The sequence below is a fragment of the Megascapheus bottae genome, chromosome 6, assembly GCF_031878675.1.
Source record: "Megascapheus bottae isolate mThoBot1 chromosome 6, mThoBot2.hap1, whole genome shotgun sequence".
NCBI classification, from domain to species: Eukaryota; Metazoa; Chordata; class Mammalia; order Rodentia; family Geomyidae; genus Megascapheus; species Megascapheus bottae.
The window spans coordinates 10,928,261-10,949,364 of NC_143514.1; the positions used below are offsets into that span (position 1 = coordinate 10,928,261).

Genomic DNA, 21,104 nt, shown 5'->3' on the forward strand with positions numbered 1-21,104 from the left:
AGAGCAAAGCGAAGCTGTTGTCTGCAGGCCATCAAAGGACACACCAAGGCCAGGGCTTGGCTGCAGGCCGGGGCAGGGGCCGGGCACTGCGGCTCCGCTCCCCACCCAGTATCCCTGTGCTGTCCATCCCGCTTTCCCTTGGCTCTTTCGGGGTCCCGGCCGGAGACCCTGGCTCACTTCCCAACTCCCTCGCCAGGAGGGCGGTCTTTCCCATCCTGGCTCGGGCCTCCTGGGCCAGCACGGAGTAGGGGCGGGCTGGACCCCACTCCCCTTGGATCGACCAATTAATTGCAAAGCATCCGGGAAGTCTCGGCGGATTTGGGGAGTGAGGAGAGGAACGCCATAACGTGGCCGGTCCCCGCCGGTACATTCAGGGTCCTCGGGCCTTCCTCGCCCCTTGCGCCCCTCGCCAGAGTCCCCCAGTTTGTCCAGCGCGCGCGCGCGCGCGCGCGCTCGCGGAGCAGCGGGCGAGGAGCTTGGCTTGGCGAAGGGCGCCTGCGCCCCCTGCTGTCCGGAGGAGGGCCGCGCGCCCACCCCACTCCGGGCCCCCGCGCCCCGCCCGGACCCCCGCTCCCCTCCACCCCGAGCCCAGCACCCCTAGCGCTGCTAAAAGAATCCCCGAGAACCACACCAGAACAAACAAGAGCTCCCCAACCGCCTCTCACCTCGTGCACCGCCTAAAGGTAAGTGTGAACTCAGCTTCTCAGGATGAGGTCTGCGAGGTCACTAGCTCCCCCCACCCCCACCCCGAACCCCCACCCCCCAAGAATAACGACAGGATTCACGACTGCTTCTGTAAACACATTTTGCATCGAGATCGAACACGCGCGCGTGCCTGCGCGCGCATTCCCCCCCCCCCCACACACACCCACCGAGGAGTTGGAGAGAAGGCTACCTAATAGGCACGTTTTTGGGGATACCTTTGTGAAGCCCTTGGAGGAAAGGTTTACTCCCATTCCGTTCTGTGCATTGGGAAGGGGGGGCAGAGGAACAAGTTGGAGCCCCTGTAAGGTTGAACTTTGTTTTCTCTAGGCCTGGATGAACCCCACTTTGAGTCTTAAGTCAAGGCCTGCGTGTGAAAAGTTCATCCTGACACAGAGCTGAGATTGGTCTATTTCTGGAAAGTTTCCTGTGCGCCTGCCCACACCCATCCTTCACCTCTCACCCCGGGACTGGAGTAGGGGTTGTTTTTATTTCCAGACAGATCAGGACTTCCTTTTGTATATACAGTGTTTTGAAATTAGTTTAGCCTTGAAATAAGCTATAAGCTTTGAGTGGCAGGTTTTTCTGTTCTTAGGGAAAGGTTGTTAGAAATCACATCGTTTCTATTCAGGCACCCTTGATCGTGTTGTGACTTTCAGTAAAGTGTGGTGTCTCTAGATGTCTACCGTCTGGAGAATATAGCCAAGGTTTTTCTTTTTTCTTAGTTAAACAATAAATAGTGGTAAGTTCAGCAAGAAATCTGGACTGCTTTTTAATCTACTTCGTGCACTCTCTAATAGGTACAGAAATTAAAGAATGTTGACAGTCTCTGGAAAGCATTTCTTTGGGGGAGGATATTTTAGAAAGGCATCTGTTTTCTTCTTTGGTATTTTCATGCGAATGCCAGCTTCTTCAGCTGGATGGAAATGAGGTAGGTAGGAGGAAGGACCTTGTCCCTATCCATCAATCCATCCATCCATCCATCCATCCATCCATCCATCTATCCATCCCTCCTTCCCTCTCTCCCTCCCTCCCTCTGGAACAGAAGGGTGACTTTGATAGGTTGACTTACTTATATGGTTACCGCAGCAAGCAGAGTGAGCAAGGATTGGAAGACAAGTAGCCAAAGAGAGGGCTTGAGAAACTGAGTTTATTGTATTGTATTTTGAGTGGTTATAATTAACTTAATGATTTATGTCTCACTCTTAATGGCTCTTTGCTTTACATTTTATTTCCTTACTTGGGATTGAATTTTGGTCCTAGGCAGAGTGCTTTGCCACTAAGCCACACCTTCATTCCCTTTTGCTTCTGGTTTCTTTTTCAGATAGCATTTTGCCTTGGCAAATTCTTGGTAAAGAATTGCTTGTCCTACTTCTGCCTCCCAGATAGCTGGGACTTTAGAGGTGCATCCTATCTTAACAATATTCATCTTTTATAGGAACAAGAAGAAAGTCTTCCAGAAAGAAATTATTTAGTAAATAGAAAAGAATTACTTTGTCAAGTGCTTATTATCAGTTGTCTCTTCTCATGATAGAGATGGACAGAGAAAAAGAGAGAGAGAGAGAGAGAGAGAGAGAGAGAGAGAGAGAGAGAGAGAGAGAGAGAGAGAGAGAGAGAGAGAGAATATGAAGTAACAGTTACAGAGCAGAACACATAGTTAAGGCTTTAAAAATCAGAGTTTTTGAACCGGACTGCTTGCATACATCCCACTTATTCCTACTGCTGATTCACTGAAAAAAATCGTGGTTTGACTCACAATGCTAAACCCTAGATTAGGAAAAGCTCAGAGCCCATCTTTCTCTACAAGAAAACTTTATACATTCACTTTACTTGGATGCAAATGTAGAAACAGTGTTGCTCTCTGTGGTGAATTAAATGATATAAAAATGGCAGAAGACTAAAAGAATTACATTAGCTTGGCTTGAAAGGTAGCAGGGCTGGAGAAGATTCCTGCAAAGCCTGCCTGGTGACTATTTTACCCCTCATCTTAATCTCTCAAAAATCACTTCATTCTGTATTTCAGTGTGTTCACTAAGGACTTCAACAGTAACACCGTTTGTGTGCTTGGTAATCTCCATTCATAATGTTCTTTGCAACTATTAATGGTTGTAATCGGGTTTTCTTTTGTTTTTTTTGTTTTTAAAGGCCCAAACTAAATCTCTAGAGGGACCACTTCAATAGAGAAAAATATATACAGTATTAATTGGACCAAGGTTTTTGAATTGGCACCTATATTTTAATGTATACTTATAGTGCATTGATGTATCCTATGTGAAGTAATTTATCCTGTATGGTACAGTTAGCTCAGGTCCAGAATGTGTTTCATAAAATGCTTCGAGGTTTTGTCCATTTTCAGTAGATCTCAAAGTCGCAAAGAAAAACCTGTTAAACAGCTTTCCTGCACCCACCAGACTACAGCCTTGTCATTTATTTGTGTGCAGATTATTGGACCACAGAGATTCCTACCATGATAGGAATCTGCAGGGTTTTTTTTTTCCCAATGCTTTAATTTAATTCAATATGCCTATTGATATCAAGTTGGGAGAATTTTTCCCCCTCTTACCTCTCATGAATCCCGTAGTATGAATATCAGTTTGGAAATCTTACGTTATGTAATAAAGCTTGCTCATCAGTGTGAATTCATACCACAAACACTTTCATAGTCTTCTAGACCTGAAGGGATTTATTTTTCTGTTGGTTCTATTCTAATTCCTTTGTTTTTCCCATGGAAACCAAGGGGCAAATGATATTCAGGGAGGTAATACAGAATGTTCTAGCCAATGGAAGATGTGGAACTCAGATTTTCTGTACTGAAACACTAAGATCAAGGCAACTTCTGAGCATCAGGTCCCAGATCAAGTGACTCCCAGGGACTCATCCCTTATTCAACAACCAGTTCTGTCCATGACCTTGGCATCTATCCTAGACAATGGGAATTCAGAAGAGAGAGAAATAAAACAATCCTGAGAAAAAAGTAGACCTTCATTTGTTTAATCTTATATTCTACTGATGGAACCAGACAAAATGAAATGTCACTGTGAACAATGGCCATAGAATTTTTAAATAAAGATTCCATAAACATACTGCAAATATAATAAAACATACAAAGTAGAGAAGAATGGGCTGGTATTCTGCTGAGGATAGGTGGACCTTATTCTTTACACTAATAATAAAATCACCAACTGGAAATGATCAATTATGTGGATTTAATCACCTAGAGCTGTGAGTGGAGGTCTGCTCATGAGTTAAGGAAGAAGTTTTCTTGGAGTTCTTCTATGAATTGTGGATTCAGTGCTTGTGAGAGGAGAGATTTATATGGGAGATATATTAAAGAAATCATGAGACAATCAAAGAGGAAATTATTCAACAAGATGTTTTTGTAAATCACACATTTTAAGTGAATAGGAGATTACCCTAATGGGATAAAGGGCTAAAATAGCATTAGCCTCAGTTTACTTCCAGGGTTGTGTTGTACAGGGTGTGCTGTAATTGGCTTTTGTAACTAATATAGATTTCTCTTTTCAAATATGATACAGATTAATCTGTCTTTCCTCCCCATCTCTCCTTACTTAGCAAAATGTGTAGAAAATTCATTCCTGGTTTTCATTAGTGTCAGATTGATAAAAACAAAATAATGTTTTTCAGCAAATGGAGTTGCCATTAAAGAAAAAAAAAGTACACTGGATATGAAAAGGTACCAAACAATTAGGACACTGCAGCTTTATAAAATGATTCTCTTACCTTTTGGCCCACAAGAATATGAGCCTGTTAGAGTTTGAATAATGAGGACACATATCCAATTGTCATCAATTGGTAGCTACTGTGCTGCTTTGTTAGGGATTTTCTATCTTTGATCTGACAATGAACCCAAAATCTCACTTGGCAAATATACAGCATGAGAATTTTAGTTAATGGGTGGAGAGGGGAGAAAAGGGGAAAATTGTGCGTTGTTTGGTGTGTGTGTGTGTGTGTGTGTGTGTGTGTGTGTGTGTGTGTTTACCTGTTAGCATTTCTTTTGTACTCTTTCCTGCCAGGGCAATTTGCATTTGAGTTCTGACAAAGGACTCATATAACAACTATCACATCAGAGTTGGACCATTTCACATTTCAGGGTTTTAGATGTTAGTTGGAAGACAGGACTGGCTGGAAGAAGGAATTGTCCCATGGTGGGTCACTCTCAAACTCCAGTTCCCTTTCAGGCACCCCCAGGAATCTGGGCAGTTTCTCTTTCCTGTTGTCTGGATGTCCTGTGTTGGTCTCATGTGCAGAAATGATTAGGCTGGATTCTCAGGAGAGTGACTCTTCCATTTCCTGCCCCCAAGCATAAAGGGGAAACCAAACGACAACCACATGAAATATTGAATGACAGAAAAATGGCTGCATTGCTATCTTTCCTGCCTGTATTATTGAGATTAGACAGTAGAAGTAAAGGAGTATAAGTCTCCCTCCACTTCTTCTGCCCTTAGGCCAGAGGAAGAAGCAATGTACCCCCTCCATGATCACTAGGAAAAAAAAAAGAAGTAGCAAATCTTAAATGAAGGGAAACAGGAGAGCTGAGATCTTTCTGATCTGCCTGAAGATTGGCGTGAGTTTATGGAGCAGTTACATTGGTGGTCTCAAGAGATGTGGCTGAGGTTATCTTTCTGGAGGAGTGAAAAGGTCTTTTTGATCCTCAATCCTTTTGGAGGAACCCTTTATACAAAGGCAGACAGACAAACAGAAAGGGGAAGAAAATATCATTTGAGGTAGAGGTTGAATGACAAGCAATGCTTTTAGTCTGTAACTTTATTTTTTTCTCTGCAGTAGATAGCTAATAACAGTTTGGGTACCTGGAAATCCATACTTAGCTAGGCCCAAAAACTCTAGGAATAATCTGTTTCTAGAAAATAAAGGCACTTCTATTTGAAAACAAATGGAAAAGTAATTATTTCTCCCCCAAATGAGTACCCTTTTAATTGATCCAATGCATCCAAGAAATTTGAACACCCTGTAGGTGTTGTTACTGCTCTAAATTTGTCTACAAGAGGAATGGTAAATGGTATTTACCTTTTAATTAAACAAAGCATCTTGCAAATTAAACACATGTTCCTGCACATCAAAATTTAGTTAACATCCATTTCATTGTTCTTCCTGCTGCCAGTGTCAGCATCATGACTCCATACAGTAAAGAACAGTGTTTCCTTCCCCCTCCTCTTCAAATTCTTCATAGTAGGTGCCACCACATGCTTGTGTACACTCTGGAACTCACTTCTAATACCCAAGCAGCTTTTCCCGTTCTATATACTTAATATCATGTAAAATATGGGGACTGCCTTGGTGTGTCCACACCTGGGAAGCTTGGCACATTGATCTGACATATGTCGTATAATCTTACATTGGAAATTTTACAGTGAATACCTTACAGGAATACAAGAGGCTGCTAAAGGCACAAGGTCTTCATGGGAAGGTAGTGTGATTGTTGAATAGCAACATACTTAAAAAAAACATGCATACCAGTAATTTCACATTTATAATTCACCATGGAGTTGAATTTCTGTCATTTTCTTACCTCCACATTGTGAAATAAATGTCCCTTCTAATTATTATATGAATTCAAACTCCATGGTCAATCCTTCACCCCACCACCCCTTATAATGAAGTACTACATTTGATTAAAGTATGACTTGCAAGACCATTTAGAAAAGATGATCATTAAAAAAAATCTCACTTTGTTACCTGATATATCGCATATATTTGTATTTGGTTATTTGAAATTGGATAGAGAACGGGGGAAAACAAGATGAGGGTTGGGGGTGTGGGGGAGGGAAAAGGGGACCAAGACATGTGAAAGGGTATCAATGTATGGGAATTAATGCACCATCTATCTGGCAAATATCATGTAACCATTCTATTAATTACAATAAAAAAGATATGAAAAAAAATTTCCTCAGACTATACAGGAGAACTTAAAGAAAATATCCTCTGCCTTATTTGTGAAAGAATTATTTAAAATCCATCTATCAGTACTAATTCTGAGTGAATTATTTTTCTAAGAAAATAAGGTTATTAATGGCAGAATGAAACTGAGATAATTAGGATATAGTCTTAATGGAAGGGAAGTCAGAGTGAGGTTTACCAATAAAGCAAAATTATAGTTAGTGACTATCATTTAGTTGTATTGCTGCTCATTAATCTCTTTTATTTCTGCTTATCGATGTTAATATAATTGAAATAAAGTCATTTGCTTAGAACATTGCTAACAGAGAAATACATTGTTGCCTTGCAAAGAGGCATCTCAGAAAAACAGTTAAATAAAATTTAGGGTGAGATGAGGTCATTCTTTAGCATTATCGAATCTTTGAGGTTCTCCACCACCCCCTCTGTTCTCTGTTCCTTAAATAAATGATTATATTTTTTTATCATTTAACTTTAAGATTTAGGTCACTAGTATGTTGAAGAGACATTACTCATGGGGAGAAATTACCAATCATTGGTTGGTAATGGATAAGAGTAGTCAGGACAAAGAAGAGGAAGAGGAAAAAATGTCAGGAAAAAAATGCTTTTATTCAGAAACACAACAAATCAAAGAAAGTTTGGAAAAGTGGGACTTCATTAAACTGCAGAGCTTCTGTATGGCAAAGGACATAGCTAGCAAGCTAAATAGAAAGCCACAGAGTGAGAGAAGATCTTCGCTAACCATACAACAGCTAAAAAAATTGAATCTTTCCAAGACTAACCTTGGACTCTCCTAGTAGAAGTTTCCAATAGACACTGTTATTTCTCATCTCTTTTGTTGTCCCTTGGTTATCTCATATTGTTACAGTATCTTACCTTGTTATCTGATATATTGTATATGTGTTTATTTGGTTTTTTTGAAATAGGATAGGGGAAGGGGGAAAAAGATGAGGGGAGGTGTTGAGGGGAAGAAATTGGGGACAAAAACATCAAGAACATGTCTGTAAAGTAATGCACCTTCTCTCTGGTGAATATAATGTAACCCTTGTATTATTTACAATTTAAAAAGTAAGTTAAAAATTCTCCATTCAAAAGAATCAAATCCCTCATCCTAAACTTGCTTTAAGAGCCAGAAATAAATAATTAAAATATGCTTTTCCTAGTATGGAATTTTATCCTTTCTCTTCTTTTTTCTTTTCTTTTCTTTCTTCCTTTCTTTCTTTACTGCTTCCTTTATTTCTTTCTTTTCTTTTTTTTTTTGCCAGTCCTGGGCCTTGAACTTAGAGTCTTGGCACTGTCCTTGAGCTTTCTCAAGAGTAGCGCTCTACCATTTGAGCCACAGCAACACTTCTGGCTTTTTCTGTGATTGTGATATGGAGGAATCGAAACCAAGGCTTTATGTAAGGTAGGCAGGCACTCTACTACTAGGCCACACTCTCTGCCCTTGTTTTCTTTTTCAGTTTTAAATTTTTTGTCAGTTGTGGGGCTTGTGCTATCACTTTGAGACACACCCCCTTTCTGGTTTTTGAGTAGATAATTGAAGTAAGAGTCTCACAGGGATTTTCTTGCCTTGGTTGGTTTTGAACCTCAGATCTCACTCAGTGTTCTGAATAGCTAGAAGTACAGGCATGAGCCAACCAGAGCCTAGCTTGGATTGTTATGTTTTTAATAGTTATTTATCACATGGAGAATGGTGCTGTTTGTTAATTAAAATAAGCCTTCATGCATGTACACACGCACACATACACGTGAAGAATATGCTTTCTTGATTTCAAGACAATGAATGGAATATGCATAAGAATACATTCAAATAGGATTTAGTTTTCAAAGCTTAGGAAATTTCACTAGTCACCAAGCTTTATACTATTATTTCTTTCTGTACTAGCATAACTTCTGTCACCTTGCTTAAACATTTCACAGTTTATCAGGGTACTATATTCCAACAATGAAGAAACTTTTTGTTAGTCAACAAGTTCCAGATAGATTGAGTGAAACTTTCACCAATGTATAAAATATGCCTGAACTCTCAATGTAAGATTTTTCCAACTGTAAAAAGTTAAGTTTGATATTGATCCTTGTACCACTTGGTTCTCACAAAGTATATGAAAGATGAAGCATTGAGTTTGACTCTGGGAACCATCCATGGTGGGATGGCTTTCATGAGCCAAATAGAAGACGTTTTTCTCTTGAAGAGGTTTTTATCATACACATGAGAACATGCCCCGAAGTTAACTGATACAATAACTTTTGAAAAGTAAGCCTTGCATTCATGAATACTGACATGATGGCTGCTGGTTTTCTTTTCTTTCTTTTTTTCTTTTTTTGTGGTCCTGGGGCTAGATCTTGTCCTGGGCCCTGACCCTGAGCTCTTCAACTCAAGGCCGTACCCCTGGGCCTGGGCATTGTCCCTGAGAGCTTCAGCTCAAAGCTACCGATGTACCTTTGAGCCAAGTACCTTTGAGCCAAGCCCCACTTCAAATTTTCTGGAGGTTAATTGGAGATAAGAGTCTCAGGTCCTTTTGTGCCCAAGCTAGCTTTGAAACTTGATCCTCAAATATAGGCTACCTGAGTAGCTAGGATTACAGGTGTAAGCCACCACGCCCAGCTTGTTTCTTTAGCTATTGTTAAGTGTGTTTCCTATGTGTTCTGAGGTCACTGAGATTCATGGAGACTCTATTTTGTGCTTAATTTCCAATCCAGTTTTCAGTTTATGAAGCAGTTGGTAGAGCTTACTCTGTGACTCTTTTGTAATTCTTATTCACTTACCACTTGTTACCTGCCAGAGACCCTGTACTTGGGAATTTATCAGCTTAAAAGAAAACCATATTAATTTTAGCACCAAATTGAAATCATAGATGCAAAAATAGGAATTTGATGAAAAATAGCCTTGTGCATGGAGGCTAAGGTGTTGAAGTAGAAGGAGATGTAATTCAGATCAGTCCAATCTCCACGTGAGCGGAGTAAGTGTTCACTGACGTTTTCTTTGGTCATCGCCAGTGCAGTGTGCTGCCTCCCTATCCTGGAGTACTGAGTCTTAGATGAGGAGACTCCTGTCAACATTTCAACTTAACCTCCAGCTCTTAAGAACTACATTCTTGGGGCCGGGAGTTTGGCCTAGTGGTTAAAGTGCTTGCCCAGCATGCATGAAGACCCGGGTTCGATTCCTCGGTACCACATACATAGAAAAAAGCCGGAAATGGTGCTGAGGCTCAAGTGGTAGAGCTCTAGCCTTGAGAAAATTCCAAGGACAGTGCTCAGGCCCTGAGCTCAAAAAAAGAACTACATTCTTTTGTGCATGTGTTTATCCATCCATTTATGTATTTCAGTGCATACAATTGATACATGCACTAATGAGAAATGGCCTGGAAATCACATATTTTTATGTAGAGAGAAATGCAAGAATACTCATCTTTATCCACATATATGATTTCCTTCTCTTCCACTTAAGCCATACCTCTTCCTTGTTTCACACTTTTTTTCACTTGGTTGTACAAATTATTTCCAGTGATGATTGTATTAGCGATAGTCCAACAAATAATGTTTTTGACAAGGTTGACTTTATAGCAATGAGATTCTCCTTGTAGGCCAAGGTCATTGGCTCAGGTGAATGAAGCGATCAGTACTCTGTCTCCCAAGACAACATCTATGTCACCCTTATCTTTCCAGCACGTAAGAGAGGGGTTGGTATATAAAAAACTCAATAGCTGTTGATTGAATGAACAAGGAACTTGACCAGACTTTTCCTGATCTAGAATCAAGCATCTTGCTACTTAGTTTTCAAGAGTAATAGACAACGTTTCTCCTTTCCTATGCAGGAAATTTGACTCTAGCTTTTAACATATCATTTTTCTCTTTCTGCTTAAATCAAATAAATCCTAAACTGAAAGCAATTCAGCCAAAAAGAGATTCATTCAAAGGTTGGTTTCAAATGGAAATCATGTAAACACAATAACTAAATGTACAATCCTTTTTGGAAGACCTAGAAAATCACATTACTTTAGATAATATCGTGATTATTGGTGTAGTATGCTGTCTCTTCCCTGAAAGTGAAAGAAACATCACTCAGAAATGAGGATCTTTGCCAGGCATAGCAAGAAGGTTTGAAGAACCCTTTGGAGTGAGCTGATTTTATATCTGAACATGTAGAAAGAAAAACCACATGAATAACTAAATTATTTCCCTGTGATTCATCCATGCTCTACGAATATGTCTGGTTATTTGGAAAACAATTTATTCAGTATTCATCAACACGCTATAAATGCATATACACATTGTAATATAGTTATTATATACAACATATATTGCATTTTATGTAACATATAATGCGTATTATATGTTATACACATAATTATTTATAACATTATATGTTATGTAATATGTATTATATATGACTGACTATATAGATTATGACTTATTCTTCTATGATTGAATAGTGTTCTATCACAGGACAGGTCTGTAGAACTTTAGGTGTTCATTCAGAATAATTGTACAAAGCAATAGAGAAGTTGTTCATTTTGATCCATGATGCAAGAGTTGTAGCTGTTCTCTGGGAATGTCCAGTTGGAGAGCTGAGATCAGGTGAGTGCTGTTAATTCTCAAGAAGGCAATATGATTTCATGCCTTTGACCTCTGTATTTTCCAATTTTACAAATTTGCAAATCTGGACATGACAATGATCTCACCACGATAGGCACTCAATAAATAGTATTATTTTTGAATGAAAGAAAGGTGAGCAGTTCCTGGATACTCAAGATTGCCTATTGCATCCTGCATTGATTTGGAAAATTGCCCAAATCTCAAACATTGTCTTGTGACTATTTTCGAATTCTACGGGTAAGATGGGTCTCCATCATACACTGAGAAGGCTCTTTTCTCACTTTCCAGAAGTCCCCAGACATCATCTAAAATGTGAGCGTATTTCTGTCCCTGACAAATTTAAGCCAAGTACTCTCTCTTCTTCCCAAGGCGTTACCTGTTTCGTAGCTGTGATGTATATGCCTGCATGACCCATGGTACAGAAGTCTGGGCAGGTGACTGGTTTTTCTATTTTAGCCATTACTTGCTTAAAAATCATCAGCTGCAAGTTTTCTACTTGATGGCTTTAATAGGTTTTCAGTACATGTTGGGTAAATCAACTAATCTAAAAAAAATAACAAACAACCACAAGGAAAACCAAAAGTATAAATAAAACCCAAGGAAGAAGCTAAGAGAAATCAAGAAAGTAGTGATATCTTTTAAAGTCACATTTATGACTCTTTTGGGGTAAATATAAACTCATAGGTTTTTTACCTTTTTTTTCTTTTACCTTTTGCTATTCTTTTCCTAAAGCTCCTTATAAAACAAGCAATGTAATTTGTATGGCACACATCTTCTAACCTTTTATTATGATCCTATTTATTCAGTTCATGTGGACATTGCTATAACATTTGATAGCTGACTTTCACTGAAATTGTTTTAAAAGTCAGACTCATTCTTCACTGCTAGCTCTTGCCTTTTGCTTCACACTGGTACACAGAGAAATAGTTATCTCATCTTCAAAATTTGAATAGTTATAGCAATGGTGAAACATACCAACTGCTAAGTAGAGGTTATTGGTTAGGAAAAAAAAACAGTTCATAGTCCTTAAAGAGAGTCCTGGGTGACCTTTAAAATAATGACATTATAGGAAATACAATTTTTTTTCTTATCTTTATTCATTAGAGATGATTGTTTTTCAGTTTCTATTTTAAAAGAAGCAAAGAATTTTTTGATCAAAACAATGGTTGTTCATGCACCTTTCACTTCTGCTTATAAATGTTATGTTTTAGACACTCTTTGTTCTTCATATCTGTCTTTCTGTTCAATAAGTTTGAGAGGTGTGTGTGTGTGTGCGTGCGTGCGTGTGTGTGTGTGTGTGTGTGTGTGTGTGTGTGTGTGTGTGTGCTACTGAGGCCTAGAGAAATTTTCCTTACCTTTGCAGACTGAAATATAAAAATACACTAGATTTACTAGAATTAGTCTAGGTCAATCTTCCCAGAATCAGAATGGTTTTTTTTAAATGTAGGAGTCAGGTCCTTTTTTTTTTTTAACTTTCCAGAATTCTTTCTTATTGAAATTTTATGTTTAATCGTTTAGTTTTGATTTAGTTTTATTTTATTCCCTCTTACTTGTTCTGTCTGTTTTCTTTATTCCTGTGTTCCCTGATTTCTTTCCCTGTGATTTTATGCTTGAATTTCTTAAATATTCCTTGTAATTTTGGGGGAGTTGTATCTGTTCTGTAAGTATTTTGCAGCTAGTTTTTCTACTTCTGCAAAGTATTATTTCTGTCCGAAATTGTTAATTCTCTTTTTGCATCTTTGCAATTATTTGTCCATTTCTATTGTAAAGTTTATGCATGTGATTTAGGTTTCAAAACGTAGGCTGCATTTTTCTTACACTCCTCCTTATAAATTCCAGCTTATGCTATTTCAATCAGTTTTCTTTATCTTTAGGTAGCTTTATTAAGGAGAATATAAATTGAAACATGTTGCTCTGCATTTCTGTGTTCCTTATAAAGTAGTTTTCTATGAATTGTGCTTGATGTATCTGAAAGACTCTAAAAATGTTTATTCTTATGAGATTAGAAATAAATTTTATGAGGAGAAAGAGGAGTTTGGATGGTTTATTGGATTTGTGAGGGAAAGAGTGTTTATTTACTTCCTTTGATACAATGACATTGATTTTCAAAAATTGATTGCATTTATTTGCTGCTTGGTAGGGAGAGAGGCAGTGACTGCTTCTTTGGATTTTATGATGTGCTTGGTTAAGTTGGACATTTACTCTTGTTTCCTTCTTTGCTTTCACCCATAGTCCTTTAAGAGCACCTCTGCCTCCTCCCTCCTACATGTGCTACTTCAGCAAGAGAGCTGCTCAGCCTGCACATTGTCCCTTTCCTGTGGGGTTTGCAGTGAGTGGTGCTGTGGTGTCTAGATTTCATATTGTGCCAGTGTTTCCTCACCATGAGTCTGCTCAATCTCTGTCTGTCCTCCAGTTCACGCTTCTTCTGTGGCGTGTTTGTGTGTGTGTGTGTGTGTGTGTGTGTGTGTGTGTGTGTGTGTTTTGTAGTTTTTATTGGTGTGGGCACAGGAGCTGCCTTTCCTTGCCTTAGAAGTTTATTTCTACTCTGATAGAATTTGAAATCTGCGCATTTCCTCTCTCCTGCTTATTTAGTAGGTGTAGGGTTCTTAGTGTTACTTATTGGCTGTATTGTCCTGCTGTGAACAGCACAGTTTCTTGTGTGGCACATTTGTTTTCCTTGTGAAAGGCATCATTTGGAGTGAATTAATTGTTCCTGGCAATTTTCTTTTTTTGTTCATATGTTTTTATTGTAATTACTAGAAGTGTTACATTATATTCACCAGATAGAAGGTACATTATTTCACAAACATTGAAACTCTTCCTCATGTCTTGGTCCCCATTTCCCTCCTCCCATCTTGTTTTCCCCCCTTCCCTATCCTATCTCAAATAACCAAATAAACATATATACAATATATCAGATAAGGTAAAATACTGTAACAACATGAGATAACAAAGGAAATACAAAAAGATGAGAGAAAACATAATACATTAAGGACAACAATCACTCATTACATGGCTTTTGTTTCTATATCCTGGAGGTCCTTTTATTTAGCCTCATCCTATATTGCCTTATGTATCTAGGTTTTGGTCTATTGTAAATCTCTGCTAGGAGAGCCCAAGGTATCTACTGATTATGACAAATGAGGGAAACCATTGAGCCTATGTTCCTCTGAGTCTGGCTTACTTCACTTAATATGATTTTTTCTGTCTTTCCATTTCCTTACAAATGGGGTGATTTTGTTCTTTCTGACTGCAGCATAGAATTCCATTGTGTACAAATACCACATCTTGGTGATCCAATCATCAACTGAGGGCCAACTGGGTGGGTTCCATATCTTTGTTATGGTAAATAGTGCTGCAATGAACATCGTTGTGCTAGTGGCTTTTGTATGTACTTGTTTCTGGATGATCGGAAGTAGTGGAATGGCTGGGTTATAGGGGAGCTCTATGTTTAGTCTTTTGAGGAACCTCCATACTGCTTTCCACAGTGGTTGAATGAGTTTGCACTCCCACCAACAGTGTAGTAGTGATCCCTCCTGGCCACATCCCCTCCAGCATCTGTTGTTATTAGATTTCTTGATCATGGCCATTCTAACTGGAGTGAGGTAGAATCTCAAAGTTGTTTTGATTTGCATTTCTTTTATGACCAGAGGTGTTGAGCATTTCTTCATATGTCTATAGGCCATTCTTCTTTTTCTTCTTCAGAGGAGACTCTTTAATTTTTTGGCCCATCTTTTAATGGGATGGTTGTTTTTTTGGAGACTAGTTTTGGAGTGATTCCAATTTTTTTGCCGTTGATATATTTTAGATATGAGGCCTTTGTCTGTTGTATGGTTAGTGAAGAACTTCTCCCACTCTGTAGGCTTTCTAGTTAGTTTGCTAGCTCTGTGCTTTGCCATACATAACTGGCAATTTTCTTGAAGAGGAGATGCAAAACAGATGAGAGTGAGTGCCTAAAGCATGACTTCCCTTCCTCCTCCTCCTCCTCCTCTCCTCCTCCTCCTCCTGCTCTTCCTCCTTCTCCTCCTCCTCGTCCTCCTCCTCCTTCTTCTGCTTCTTCTCCTTCTTCTTCCTTTTTTTTGTAAGTCATGGGGCTTGAACTTGTTCTGGGCGCTGTCCCTGAGCTCTTCAGCTCAAGGCTACCCCCCTACCCTTGAGACAAGCCCCACTTCCCATTTTCAAGGCGTTAATTGGAGATAAGAGTCTCAGGTCTTTTTGTGCCCAGGCTGGCTTTGAACCTTGATCCTCAGATCTTAGTCTCTTGAGTAGCTAGAATTACAGGTGTGAGCCACTGCAACGACTCTGCCTTCTTGACTCACTTCTTTCTCCTGAAGTACACATGTAAACTTAGAAGAACACAAAAGAACAATGTGAACAGGCTCCACACTACATTTTATTTTAAATTTTATTATAATGGTAATGTATAGAGGGGGTATAGCTACATAAATAAGGCAATTAGTGCATTTTTTTGAGCAGTGTTACCCCTCCCTCATTTTTCTCCCACTTTCCCACTCCTGAGTCCTCTCCCTCCAAAGTTGTAAAATTCATTTCCAACATAGTGTCTAGTGAGTATCACTGTTGCACCATCTCCCTCTTTGTCTCGCCTTTCTGTGATTCCCTTTCCTGTCCCTAAATCAGATAAATTTATATACAAACAATGGATACAGTCATCAGTATCAACATGGAATAAATTAAAAAGAAAAAAACGAAGTAAGCAGAAAAAGTAAACTAAAAAAAAAAAAACCTCTCATTTCCATTTCTTAGTCCTCATTTTGAGGATCATCTTTTTACTTGATCATATGCACATAGGTGTTGAGCCATTGTGATCCTCTGCTAAGAATATCCTAGAAATATTATAATTATTACAAATGAGGGAAACCATGCAACTTATGTTTCTTTGGGTTTGGCTTACCTTGCTTAATATACTTTTCTCCCAAGTCTTTGCATTTCCTGTCAAATGGGGCAATGTCATTCTTTCTAGTGAAAGCATAGAATTTGATTGTGCATATATACCACATTATTTTCTTGATCCACTCATCAACAGAACAGCATCAGTGTTGGCTCTATATCTTAACTATGGTAAATAATGCTGCAATGAAAATTATTGTGCTAATAGCTTTAGTATAGTCTTCTTTATGGTCATTTGGGTAAAATGCCTTGGAGTAGGAGTTCTCAGTCATAGAGAACTCTATGTTTTAGCCTTTTGAGGAATCTCCATACTGCCTTCCAAAGTGGTTGAACCTGTTTACATTCTCACCAGCAGTGTAGTACCATTCCCTTTTGGCCACATGCCTGCCAGCAACCCAGGGCTTTGTGTATGCAAAGCAAGCACTCTACCACTAGGCTATGCTCCCAGCCTTAGATTTCTTGATAATGACCTTTCTAACTGGAGTGAGGTGGAATCTCAATGTTGTTTTGTTTTGCATTTCTTTTATGACCAGAGATGTTGCACATTTCTTCATGAGTCTATTGGCCATTTGTGTTTCTTCTTCTGAGAAGTCTTGCCTTAAGCCTTTAGCTTGTTTATTAATGTGATTGTTGTTTCTTTGAGGATTTGTTTTTTGGGGGCTTAATATTTTGAGCTCTAAGCATATTTTAGAGATGAAGCCCTTGTCTGATGTATAGCTAGTAAACACCTTCTCCCAGTCTTCTGTATTAGTTTTATTAACTGTGGATATTTGAATCAAAATATCCCTAGAAACCAATGACCCTTAATCTATTCACTCCATTTGTAACTGGGTAATGGAAGTATATGTGATGTTCGTGTGTTTTGGGAGAAGAGACTTTACTCCATCAAGACAGAGAAATGCATTTCAATTAAATTCAACAAAGGTGCTATGTTTCTACCGTAACCAAATTGTATAGATGCTGAATTAGTTTCAACATGTGCTAAAGATGTGTTAATTTAAGTGAATTATAATTATAATTAAATGAATTATTTATGTAGACACAAACACGCATTTGTATACACACTCAGGAATATTTATGTAAAAAGGTGATCACATCACTCAAAGTGCTGGGCATAAAGCAGTGGGTAGATAGGTTGATGGGCTTGAATTTAAGCAGAGTACTCCCTAGATATGTATGAGAGTGGAATAATGAAGCCATGGAAAAGATTGTTTTTCTCAAGGTGGGGGTAGGTAGAATAAGAAAGAGTAATAGAAGTGTTCAATTGGAGCAAAGTACATTTTAAGCACCTACAAATAGAAACAATGCCAGGCAGAGATGTGCCTGTGGCTTACACCTGTAATCCTAGTTACTAAGGAGACTCAGATCTGAGGATCACAGTTCAAAGCCAGCCCAGGTAAGAATTAATCATTTAATCACCAGAAAGACCAGAAGTGGCACTGTTGCTCAAGTGGTAGAATGCTAGCCTTGAGCTGAAAAGCTCAGGGACAGCACCCAGGCCCAGAAAAAAAATTAATATATAATAATATTTTAATGCAGCATTCGGAAGTAAGAGGAAAGTTCTAGCTAAGCCATCGAGACTGGGAGCAGCCAGTAAGACATTCCTGGATGGAATATCATCACATGGCTGGGGGCTACCATATTCTGGCTCAGCCCTAGTGAATTCATGGTCAACATTCCCACATCTGTTAACATTCTGTGATGCTGAGGAATTCCATTCAAGGCAAAGGCTTGGAATACAGAAGAAAATCAATAAGAACTACACTGTAGCTAGGGAATGATAGATTGCAAAATATTTGGCCAACAAACTGCTTAGCATATTTGGATAATTAATCACTACATACACACCACAAGGATTTCACTATTGTTCTCTGGCAAGAGACCCGTGGAGGCTGATAGAAACTAATCACAAAGACATCACAACTCTCCTGGCTTCCACTTTATGTGGTCTCAGAAATTAGAAAGTTCAGGAGAAAAAGTTAAGAATGAAACAAAATTGTGTACTTCACAATTGAAGTAGCTGCTAAAAGAGGTTTTATAGATGTTAAAATCATTGGTTTGTTTTTCGGGGTGAGAATTTTATTTCAATTTAAATTCCATTATTTCCCCTTCAATGTTTTTTTTTTTTTAAGTCTGTGCTTTATGCTGACATATGGTCCATGTTTCATTATTCATTTCCTTATCTGTCTATTTATTTGTTTTTGGTAATTCTGGGGCTTGAATTCAGGGCCTTATGGATGCTAGGCAGGTGTTCTACAATTTGAGTCATATTGTCAGCTAAGTAAGTTGTTTTGGATGTTCTGATCAGAACTGGTTTCTCTTTTCTCCTTTTTTCATCCATTTTCCCCCACATTCTATATGCATATTGACAAAAGTAAAACAAAATTCTTTTAGCATTTCCTCTAATTCATCTAATTTTTTGATGAATGCATTTGGGGCTCAGATGTCAGTTGGATATCACATGTCCATTTAACTGTGACTTCTGTATCTCCTATTATTTTTTATTTGATTGAAAAGGCATAGCATTGTAAGTTATATTTAATAATGTAATATGTCATTTGTTCAAATACTTCAAGGTATTCTTATTTCTACATTCCCACAGTCAAATCTCTTGGAAGGAAAAAGCCTTTTCTCTCCAGTTCCCATGGTTAGTTCTTTCTCAGTCTTCAGATCTCCATTAGGTTGGAATCTTTACTTTAGAATCTTTTAGTTTGTCAATAATTTATTATTATGAAAAGTCCTATGACAAGTATAATTGCTCTTATCCACAAGATATATATGAATCACATTTCAAATGGAGGCCTTTTAACAGTTTATTTTAATCAGTCTTTTAGTGTATTGTATCAATGCTATACTGTTCCATTTTTGTTGTTAAATGAAATCCATGTATTTTTCTATTCTTTTGAATCATTTGATATGTAAATATACATATATGCATATATATGTATGTATATGAAGCTCACTGCAAAATACTTGAAGGAAAAAGAAAAGGAGAAAATCACTTTTCAGAAAATGTAGTGTTTTTCCATTTCAAAAAATTGTTTGGAAATATCTAAGAGCCTTTGCTGACCACTCCATCCACTCTCTTCAGTGGATCCTGAGCCACGGTGTGAACATATCTCCATATGTGCATGTTCTGAATAATTGTTATTTGCTAGTTTGATGGTTTCTGCTTTTCTTCTCTCTTTTTTGGTCAGCAACATGACATAGTAAACACCTAATTTACCTATATGTAATCTATATAGGGAGGCGTTATGGTTTCAAGTAGGTTATCAATAGATTATGTAATGATAAAACAGAGAAAAAAATCACCTTGATACATGTACTTGGGGCAAATTCAACTCCTGTTGCATTCTATTTTAAATAATGTCAAATTATTGAATTACCCCCATACCTCAGTCCTCTTAAATCCTTGATAGCCAGTACAGAAACAGAAAGAAGGCAGAGGTTTTGTGTTTCTTTATCCAAAAGAAGTCAGTACTAATTATTATTTTATTTTATTGAAGGCCTATCAATTTCCAACAAGCAGTGGACATATATTTCTCATTTTAAAAGGCCAAGGGGTATATTATACACATTATTAAATGTTAATTAAGAAGTCTGCCGGTGAGTATGCTGGAGTAGTCAATACATTTTTAATTCAGGTTTGCATTATACATTTAGGAAAAACACATATCATTTGCTAATAAGAATTTGTATTGCCAAAAACTCTATGCATATATAGTTTTGAAATATATGGCTTTCTACATTTATGGATTGTTTTTGGTTTTGCAAAAATTATTTAAATGATTTAGAATGTTCAACTGTTTTGGATTCACTGGGAACAATGCTAACTTCCATATTAAAGAGGTCACAATTTGTAAAATCATTATTTTGTTAAGAACCATAAATGCATTGTCACTTATTTTTGGAGTGAAGTCAATATTATGATTATAAATGTTTTATGTAATAGCACTTTCAAACAAGTTGCAAGTTTAGTGATTCACATATTATCAAAAGTTGCATAAGAAGAGAATATAGAGGATGATTTGAAAAAAAGAAAAACACCAAACACCTAAACAAAGTAGAACACTAACTTGAAGTCAAAAGACATAGGGAGAACAAATATTTCTTTGCATAATCATGACAATCATTAATTATCTACAGATTATGGATTAGACTCAATTGTTTTTAGAAATCTTGGCCTGGCACTGGTGTCTCACCCTTGTAAAAACCCAACCAAAATAAAAAAAAATCTAGCTACTCAGGAGACTAAGAACTGATGATCATTGTTTGAAGCCAGCCCAGGCAGGAAAGAGTATGAGACGTTTATCTCCAATTAAGTGTCAAAAAAAAAAACCCAAAGTGGAGCTATAGCTCAAGGGCCAGGGCACTAGCTTTGAGCAAAAATAAAGTTCAGGGACAGCACTCAGGCTCTGAGTTTCAGACCAGAGCATGCAAATGTATGCATGCACACACACACACAAAGAAAAAAAATCCTTTAATGCAAAAATGCATGCACATAATTTTAACTAAACACACAGTAATGTATTAGAGAGTACAGATAGATCCCAGTATTTCCTGAGGACTAAAAGCTCCTTCTAGTTTATCAGTAAAAGCAAGAGGATATTGTGCCTGTCACTTGCCTACCACTAGCTACAAAATTAAGGTCATGATTGCAAGATCTTGCCCCTCACTGCCACTACCCTAATTCATGAAAGCCATATGAATTGGTATCTCCATCCCCTCTCCTTCCTCTCCTTGCATCACTGTCTTCCAGATCAAAGAGAGTATGGAATCCACATCTGGCATACCAGCTGCAGTAGATATGGGATAGCTAATTTTTAAAATTTTGAAACTTCACAGCTGGAAAGGTTGGCATAGTTGATAAGATAGACCATCCAACATATATAAGATCTTGAATTTTTTTTCCAATTTTCACTATCACACTCATTAAACTGACACATTAAATGGTAATCCCTTTT

General features: G+C 38.0%; 1 long non-coding RNA gene across 1 annotated transcript in view; it reads left to right on the forward strand.

The window, feature by feature from the left end:
* The first annotated feature begins 557 nt into the window (after nucleotides 1–557).
* Nucleotides 558–21,104, forward strand: part of LOC150061367 (uncharacterized) — a 105,217-nt gene continuing 84,670 nt past the window's right edge. Inside the window, exon 1 of the long non-coding RNA XR_016535813.1 lies at nucleotides 558–683. This is a non-coding gene — a long non-coding RNA (uncharacterized LOC150061367). The remainder of the gene's footprint in view (nucleotides 684–21,104) is intronic.